This window comes from Aulonocara sp. 'chitande type north' Nkhata Bay, linkage group LG3, assembly GCF_057382095.1.
Source record: "Aulonocara sp. 'chitande type north' Nkhata Bay isolate Kocher_YH1m ecotype deep benthic linkage group LG3, A_spYH_male_GT1.1, whole genome shotgun sequence".
Lineage (NCBI taxonomy): Eukaryota > Metazoa > Chordata > Actinopteri > Cichliformes > Cichlidae > Aulonocara > Aulonocara sp. 'chitande type north' Nkhata Bay.
The window spans coordinates 57,276,282-57,285,289 of record NC_141346.1 but is presented as its reverse complement, the minus strand read 5'-3'; the positions used below and the strand labels follow the sequence as shown (position 1 = coordinate 57,285,289).

Here is a 9,008-nt window from a genome sequence, read left to right as displayed (position 1 = left end):
CTCTAAAACTTCAGTGCACGGTTGCAGGGATCAGCTGACACAGATCGCTGGTTAGTTATTTAATGGTTTCAGCTTTGTTTATTTGATCTACAACTTCAGTCCACGTTCGCAGGGATCAGCTGACACAGATCTCTGGCACAGGCTGGTTGGTTATTTAATGGTTTCAGCTTAGTTTATTTGATCTAAAACTTCAGTGCACGGTTGCAGGGATCAGCTGACACAGATCTCTGGCACAGCCTGGTTGGTTATTTAATGGTTTCAGCTTAGTTTATTTGATCTAAAACTTCAGTGCACGGTTGCAGGGATCAGCTGACACAGATCGCTCGCACAGGCTGGTTAGTTATTTAATGGTTTCAGGTTAGTTATTTGATCTAAGACTTCAGTGCATGGTCGCAAAGATCAGCTGACACAGATCCCTGGCACAGGCTGGTTAGTTATTTAATTGTTTCAGCTTACTTTATTTTCTGTAAAACTTCAGTGCACATTTGCAGGGATCAGCTAACACAGATCCCTGACACACGCTGGTTAGTTATTTAATGGTTTCAACTTAGTTTATTTTCTCTAAAAATTCAGTGCACGGTTGCAGGGATCAGTTGACAAAGATTCCTGGCACAGGCTGGTTAGTTATTTAATGGTTTCAACTTAGTTTATTTTCTCTAAAACTTCAGTGCACGGTTGCAGGGATCAGCTGACACAGATCTCTGGCACAGCCTGGTTAGTTATTTAGTGGTTTCAGCTTAGTTTATTTGATCTAAAACTTCAGTCCACGTTCGCAGGGATCAGCTGACACAGATCTCTGGCACAGATCCCTTGCACAGGCTGGTTAGTTATTTAATGGTTTCAACTTAGTTTATTTTATCTTAAACTTCAGTGCACGGTCGCAGGGATCCGCTGACACAGATCGCTGGTTAGTTATTTAATGGTTTCAGCTTAGTTTATTTTATCTAAAACTTCAGTGCACGGTCGCAGGGATCAGCTGACACAGATCGCTGGTTAGTTATTTAATGGTTTCAGCTTTGTTTATTTGATCTAAAACTTCAGTCCACGTTCGCAGGGATCAGCTGACCCAGATCGCTGGCACAGGCTGGTTAGTTATTTAATGGTTTCAGCTTAGTTTATTTGATCAAAGACGTAAGTGCACGGTTGCAGGGATCAGCTGACACAGATCGCTGGCACAGAAAGAAAACATCTCCCTGTCATTGGCTTTCATTTGAAAATGAAATTAGAATGACAACATGTTAATATGCTTGCAAATTATTTTAATGGGTTGATAAACATTTGTGGAAGTGCCGATGTAGGGCAGGATGCTTCCTACACCTGTGGCATGCACTTGTGTTTCTGTAAATGAATTGCTTGGACGAAGCGTTTTCCACAGTTATTACAGGGGAATGGTTTTTCTCCTGTGTGAATACGCTGGTGCATTTTCAAGTTCCCTAAGTGAGAGAACCTTTTTCCACACTCATCACAGGGGAATGGTTTTTCTCCTGTGTGGGTGTATTGGTGTCTTTTCAAAGGACTTCGGTGAGTGAAGGTCTTTCCACACTCTTCACAGAGGAATGGTTTTTTTCCACTGTGCCCAAACTGATGCACCTGAAGATGAACTAACTGGGCAAAGCTCTGGCCACACTGATCACAAGAATAGGGTTTTTGTCCAGTGTGCAGACGCTGATGGACCTTCAAACTTAATAGTGTTTTGAACATTTTCCCACACTGCTCACAGAGGTATCGTTTGGTGTGAACTTTTGTGCGCAGATCCAGCTGTTCTTCAGTTGAATCTACCCCCTTCTTATGGTGAGGTCTTCTTTGCATTTTCCCGGTCTGTATATAAAGAGAAAGAAGAGATGGACAGAGTAACAACAATCTACAACCATTTGATCTGATAGACTTCCTCCTTACAAAGACTGAGGTGTTGTGAAAAAGTGGAAATGGGAAATTACTGAAGAGTTGTTGTGTCCTTCTTTCATAAACTCCTCCCGCCAGGTGAGGGATGAAAAACGTGTTTGTAGTCAGAAGATGTTTTGATGCAGTCAGCATGCTCATTACCCCAACAATATTTTGCATATTAATTATACATGTTTTTTACCCATTTATATGTAACTTAAACAGGCTATTTACAAGTAAGCAAAGTAATCCTGTTCACACGTCACCAAATGCAAACACAAACCCACTATTCAACAACGGAAACTCTGTGCTTCCCCATCTGATTCCATAATTGGAGTCAGCAGGGAAACTGCAATTTTAGTGAAAGGTAAGTAAAAATATATCCTGGCTGTACCTGTAATGCCAAAAATGCTAAATTAACTGTTCCCCTGGCCCCTTTGGGAACATTTTTATGTCACTGTGAAGTTTACCTTTCACCTTCACATAAGATAAGATAAGATAAACCTTTATTAGTCCCACACATAGGAAATTTGTTTGTTCACAGCAGAAAGTGGACAGTAAAAAGTTAAGAGCAGCAAAGTCTACTCTTCATTCTATCAGAAACAGTTATCACAGCTCGTACATTTTCTTTTTACACATATATGTAAGCACTGAGCCAAATTTAGTAATGCCAACACATTAAAAGAACAACATTTGTCTCTTATGTATGATACATCTATATATACACTGTAACAGATACTTGTCTTTGAGTGAAGATTTAAGGTGATATAAATAAATAACTGCAACTTGAATCTTTACTGAAGCTCAGTATTTGACACAGAGTTCAAACTCACTGCTGTAATAACTAATAATGATTAATATAATAACTATAATATTGGCCATATTATAGTTACATTACCAAAGTGAGATGATTTTAGTCTCATGAACAACACTATCTAATTGTTATTTACTAGCTAATCTTAAAATGACTGTTCAGTACAGAAATGAAGCCCAACAATCATGTTTGTACAGTCCTGTGGTCTCAGCCTCAGATTCTTATCAAATCACACAGAGCTCATGTAGAAACAAATGTACAAAATATGTTCTCCTTCATTTCTGTCAAACAAAGCTGTATGAAACGTTTCCAAGCCTCGCACTTCCGGCCTTAACGGTCTTTGAGTACGCGGACCTTGAGGACCGTTAAGGCTGCGTACTTTAAAGCTGCAGACCCCGAATTGGGATACAGCCTTAACGTCGTTTTCCTTCGCTATTTAAATTCACAAGCACTACATAATCTCATAGTGCCACCTACCTGGCATTCCTCGGGATCAGCAGTTAATTTTCATGAGGCAATTTTAGGTGGGTTACACTTGGAATGCCATGTCTCTTCCTTATCTAATGTGTCACGTTAAAGTGACTTACCTCTGCCACTGTGAGCATTTGGCTGCTGGTGTTACTCAGTGAATCAGCTCTGACAAACATAAAGATAATAAGTTTAGAGAAAAATTATCCAAATACTGCCTTAAAAACAACAATGATGTTAAGACTTCTCATCCAAGCACATAAATGAAAAACAACATATGTACCTTTAAAATTTAGCTTGAAAATATGATTAAATACTTTAAAGTAGCAATAAGAAAGATAATCAAGTTAGATACTACAAATTTACAGACATTTCGTCTCGTGTTTGTGCCTAGTTTTAAAGATAAACTGGACCTGAAACATGAATTCAATTGAAAATAACACAATTAAAAGGAAAAAAAAAACACTGAATGTCCTTTGATTTACTAAAACTACCACTGACCACCAGTTTTTTTCTTACCCTTGGCATGTGAGGGACATTTGTTTTGGTCCTGCTTAATGCTTGCCTTCACTGAACTCTGAGAGATGCACCAATGGTTCCCATGGTATCCAAAGCTGACTCCACTTCATAAGGTTCCAGAAGTGAATTTAAAAATCAACACCAAGTATTTAATGAACCACAAATCCCAGCAGGATAACAACCACTGGTGTTTTTTCCTCCAAACTTTATTTATTCAAAGTCATAAACAAAACAAAATAATAACTAACAACGAAATCAAAAATGACATAAAAGAAATAAAACCCACTCAAACTCATTATTGAACAAAATCAGTTACATTTACATTTCATCTTGTCAGAATATAATACACACAGCATATTAAATTCAACAAGATGAAGGTGTTCATAGTGTATTTGTATTGAGTATTACATAAGATGTATGTAGTTTAAACTCAACTTAAACTCTAACAGATCAACAGATCATGCATTTATAACAGCTCTCCACACAGCCCTTTCTCTAGCATTTTATTTTCATTCATTTTCACTTTCATTAGCAGATGTAAAGAGGGTTTTTTTATATATATATCTTATTAAAAGCCCCTCTGATATGTTATATATATCTATAAAAAAAAATCTGTCTCGCTCATGTCTGCAGTAGGCTCACTTAGCATAGGGGGTCTAGCCTCAGGACCCTTACTGGATACAGACATCCCAGGCGGGAATGAAACTTGCGATCCTCGGCTCCAAAGGCCTGTAGATATATATATATATATATATATATATATATATATATATATATATATATATATATATATATATATATATATATATATATGTCCAGCTGGGATAGCCTCCATTATCATTAATGGAGCTCCAGTGGAGAGCGTGCAGTCCTTCAAGTATCTCGGTGTCAACATCTCCTCAGACCTGACATGGTCTGCCCACATTCAGGTCCAGACCAAAAAGGCTAGGCAGTGCCTGTACAACCTACGACAACTGAGGAAGTTCAGGGTCTCTCCAGTGATCCTCAGGACTTTCTATACAGGTGCTGTGGAGAGATGTGAGAGATTTTGAAGGACCCATCCCATCTGTTGCTGGGATGGGACGGGTGCCCCCCACCCCCCTATTATCCTTAAGTGACTGAGACAGGACTCATTATCATATTCAAATCAAATCAAATCAAATCACTTTTATTGTCACATCACATGTGCAGGCACACTGGCACAGCACATGCGAGTGAAATTCTTGTGTGCGAGCCCCACAAGCAACAGAGATGTGCAAACACAACAACACAAACGAGCAAAATACAAGAATGGCCAACCTGAAACTAATAAATATATGTACAATATATAATAGTGTATGCATTTCTGGATGTGTATACTAAATATTTTCCTACGAGTGTGTGTGTGTGTGTGTGTGTGTGTGTGTGTGTGTATACACATTTTTACAAATTAAATAGTAAAAATAAATAAATAATAAAAATAATAAAATATATAAAATATACAGAGTTGAATATGTGCAAAACAAGTGGCATTTATATACAGTGTGTAGTGCAGTGCATATATTCTCATATCATCCTGATTCTTCTGGCCTCACTATAGCACATGACATTTTAACACCCTTCCCACACAATGTGCACAAGATGTAATTTTCCATATTGTTTTATTTTATTTTATTTCTATTTATATAATGTACATAACTCACCCACTTGCAACACATAATGTCCTCTTTGTATATACTCATTCACTGTATATAAAGTTCTGTCTTTCTCTTTTTTTCGTTGCACAGTCGAGGAGTGTATCAGGTCACATTTCACTGTGTGTTATACCTGTATAGCCATGCACGTGACAAATAAAGAATCTTGAATCACATTTACTCTGGGCCTTCTTGATGTGATGTTCTTCTGCTTCCCTGGCCACTGTGTCTGTAGGGATGGTGTTCACTCTATGTTGCAGCATCCTGGTGACACCCAGTATATGCTTCAGTGGATGAAGAGAGTCAAACATTAAATTCTGATCTGTATGCGTAGGTTTACGGTACACATCAACTTTTAAATGTCCCAGATTACTGATGAAAATCTCAGCCAGATGAACAGAATCAACCTTTTAGGAGTGTGGATAAAAGTTTGTTAGGTTGCCAGCTGTGCCACGTTTTGATCTAGTTGCCAAACCTGGAAACCTACAATCCATCAGCCCAAGTGTTTCCTGTATAATCTGTTTATACAGAATAAATATTACAGAAAGAAGTATTTTCTGTTCATCAGAACATTTTGTCTCATCAAAATATTATTTGTCAGAAAAATGAAATAAATCCAATGAGTGAAATGGTCTAAAAATTATTTTAGACCATTTTAAATTCATCCATTTGCTTCAGCTTATCCTTTTCAGGGTTGCGGGGGGCACTGGAGCCTATCCCAGCTATCTTAGGGCAAGAGGCAGGGTACACCCTGGACAGGTTGCCAGTCTGTCGCAGGGCTACCACACAGAGACAAACAACCATCCGTACTCACATTCACTCATGGATTCACACTTATGGGCAATTTAGATTTTTCAATTGACCTATCCCCTCTAACTGCATGTCTTTGGACGGTGGGAGGAAGCCGGAGTACCCGGAGAGAACCCACACAAACATGGGGAGAACATGCAAACTCCACACAGAAAGATCCCGGCTTGATAGTGGAATTGAACTCAGGACCTTCTTGCAGGTAACTGTGCTACCCCATTTTAAATCACACTAAAATACTATTAGTGTATTTGAGTGCATTGCTGACCACTATTAATCATGTGCTTCATAACATGAGCCAAGGTGTGAAAAAAAGTGTGGGTCATTATCACCAGAGGTTTTGGGTGAAACCAGTGGCACCAGTGTCTGGCAGCCTCGCCTCTGTCAGTGCGCCCCAGAGTGGCTGTGGCTGCAATGTAGCTGCCATCACCAGTGTGTGAATGTGTGTGTAGATGACTGGATGTGTAAAGCGCTTTGGGGTCTTTAGGGACTAGTAAAGCACTATACAAATACAGGCCATTTACCATTTATATGAAAAAAGTGTGATGATCCTCTGCTCTCCATTACATTATTTAAATACAGTTCTTACAATATCATGTAAGAACACGTGATGATCATTCTCATTGAGTGGTAAATGGCCTGTATTTATACAGCGCTTTACTAGTCCCTAAGGACCCCAAAGCGCTTTACATATCCAGTCATCCACCCATTCACACACACATTCACACACTGGTGATGGCAAGCTACATTGTAGCCACAGCCACCCTGGGGCGCACTGACAGAGGCGAGGCTGCCGGACACTGGCGCCACCGGGCCCTCTGACCATTGTGAATCTACACAATACTAGATTTAAATACATTAAATAGAAACAAAGAATAGTGCTGCGGAAACGACACACTCTTCACTAATCGGGATAATTTCAGAGTTTTCTTCAAAGTTTTCTTCTTTATCAATGAGTGATACACGTTTTTATTAAACATTTGAACATAATACAAGACAAACTCTCGTACAGGATATAAAGTCGGAGAGCTACATGTTTTGAAATACACGCAGACATACCAAGACATTTTTGACAGTTTCATGCTCCCAATTTTGTGGAAACAGTTTGGAGATGACCCCTTCCTGTTCCAACATGACTGTGCAGCAGCGCACAAAGAAGGGTCTAGAAAGACATGTATGAGCGAGTTTGGTATAGAAGAACTTGACCAGTCTACAGGGAGTGCAGAATTACTAGGCAAGTTGTATTTTTGAGGAATAATTTTATTATTGAACAACATCCATGTTCTCAATGAACCCAAAAAACTCATTAATATCAAAGCTGAATGTTTGTGGAAGTAGTTTTTAGTTTGTTTTTAGTTTTAGCTATTTTAGGGGGATATCTGTGTGTGCAGGTGACTATTACTGTGCATAATTATTAGGCAACTTAACAAAAAACAAATATATACCCATTTCAATTATTTATTTTTATCAGTGAAACCAATATAACATCTCCACATTCACAAATATACATTTCTGACATTCAAAAACAAAACAAAAACAAATCAGCGACCAATATAGCCACCTTTCTTTGCAAGGACACTCAAAAGCCTGCCATCCATGGATTCTGTCAGTGTTTTGATCTGTTCACCATCAACATTGCGTGCAGCAGCAACCACAGCCTCCCAGACACTGTTCAGAGAGTTGTACTGTTTTCCCTCCTTGTAAATCTCACATTTGATGATGGACCACAGGTTCTCAATGGGGTTCAGATCAGGTGAACAAGGAGGCCATGTCATTAGTTTTTCTTCTTTTATACCCTTTCTTGCCAGCCACGCTGTGGAGTACTTGGACGCGTGTGATGGAGCATTGTCCTGCATGAAAATCATGTTTTTCTTGAAGGATGCAGACTTCTTCCTGTACCACTGCTTGAAGAAGGTGTCTTCCAGAAACTGGCAGTAGGACTGGGAGTTGAGCTTGACTCCATCCTCAACCCGAAAAGGCCCCACAAGCTCATCTTTGATGATACCAGCCCAAACCAGTACTCCACCTCCACCTTGCTGGCGTCTGAGTCGGACTGGAGCTCTCTGCCCTTTACCAATCCAGCCACGGGCCCATCCATCTGGCCCATCAAGACTCACTCTCATTTCATCAGTCCATAAAACCTTAGAAAAATCAGTCGAGATATTTCTTGGCCCAGTCTTGACGTTTCAGCTTGTGTGTCTTGTTCAGTGGTGGTCGTCTTTCAGCCTTTCTTACCTTGGCCATGTCTCTGACATCACAAGGTGTGCAATAGCACACCTTGTGCTTTTGGGCACTCCAGTGATGTTGCAGCTCTGAAATATGGCCAAACTGGTGGCAAGTGGCATCTTGGCAGCTGCATACTTGACTTTTCTCAGTTCATTGGCAGTTATTTTGCGCCTTGGTTTTTCCACACGCTTCTTGCGACCCTGTTGACTATTTTGAATGAAACGCTTGATTGTTCGATGATCACGCTTCAGAAGCTTTGCAATTTTGAGACTGCTGCATCCCTCTGCAAGATATCCCACTATTTTTGACTTTTCTGAGCCTGTCAAGTCCTTCTTTTGACCCATTTTGCCAAAGGAAAGGACGTTGCCTAATAATTATGCACACCTGATATAGGGTGTTGATGTCATTAGACCACACCCCTTCTCATTACAGAGATGCACATCACCTAATATGTTTAATTGGTAGTAGGCTTTCAAGCCTATACAGCTTGGAGTAAGACAACATGCATGAAGAGGATGATGTGGACAAAATACTCATTTGCCTAATAATTCTGCACTCCCTGTAAAATTGGGGTTCATAAAAATCCAAATGAACTCCCTTTGTGTAGTACATTCATATAT

General features: G+C 39.5%; 1 long non-coding RNA gene across 1 annotated transcript; it reads right to left on the bottom strand.

Annotated features, from left to right (window-relative positions):
* Positions 1 to 1,252: 1,252 nt before the first annotated feature.
* LOC147336267 (uncharacterized) lies at positions 1,253 to 4,136 on the bottom strand. The gene is made up of 3 exons (XR_015128257.1): positions 3,683 to 4,136; positions 3,283 to 3,331; positions 1,253 to 1,818 (listed from the first exon to the last, which is right to left on the bottom strand). It is a non-coding gene; the product is annotated as an uncharacterized LOC147336267 (long non-coding RNA).
* Between the last annotated feature and the right edge of the window lie 4,872 nt (positions 4,137 to 9,008).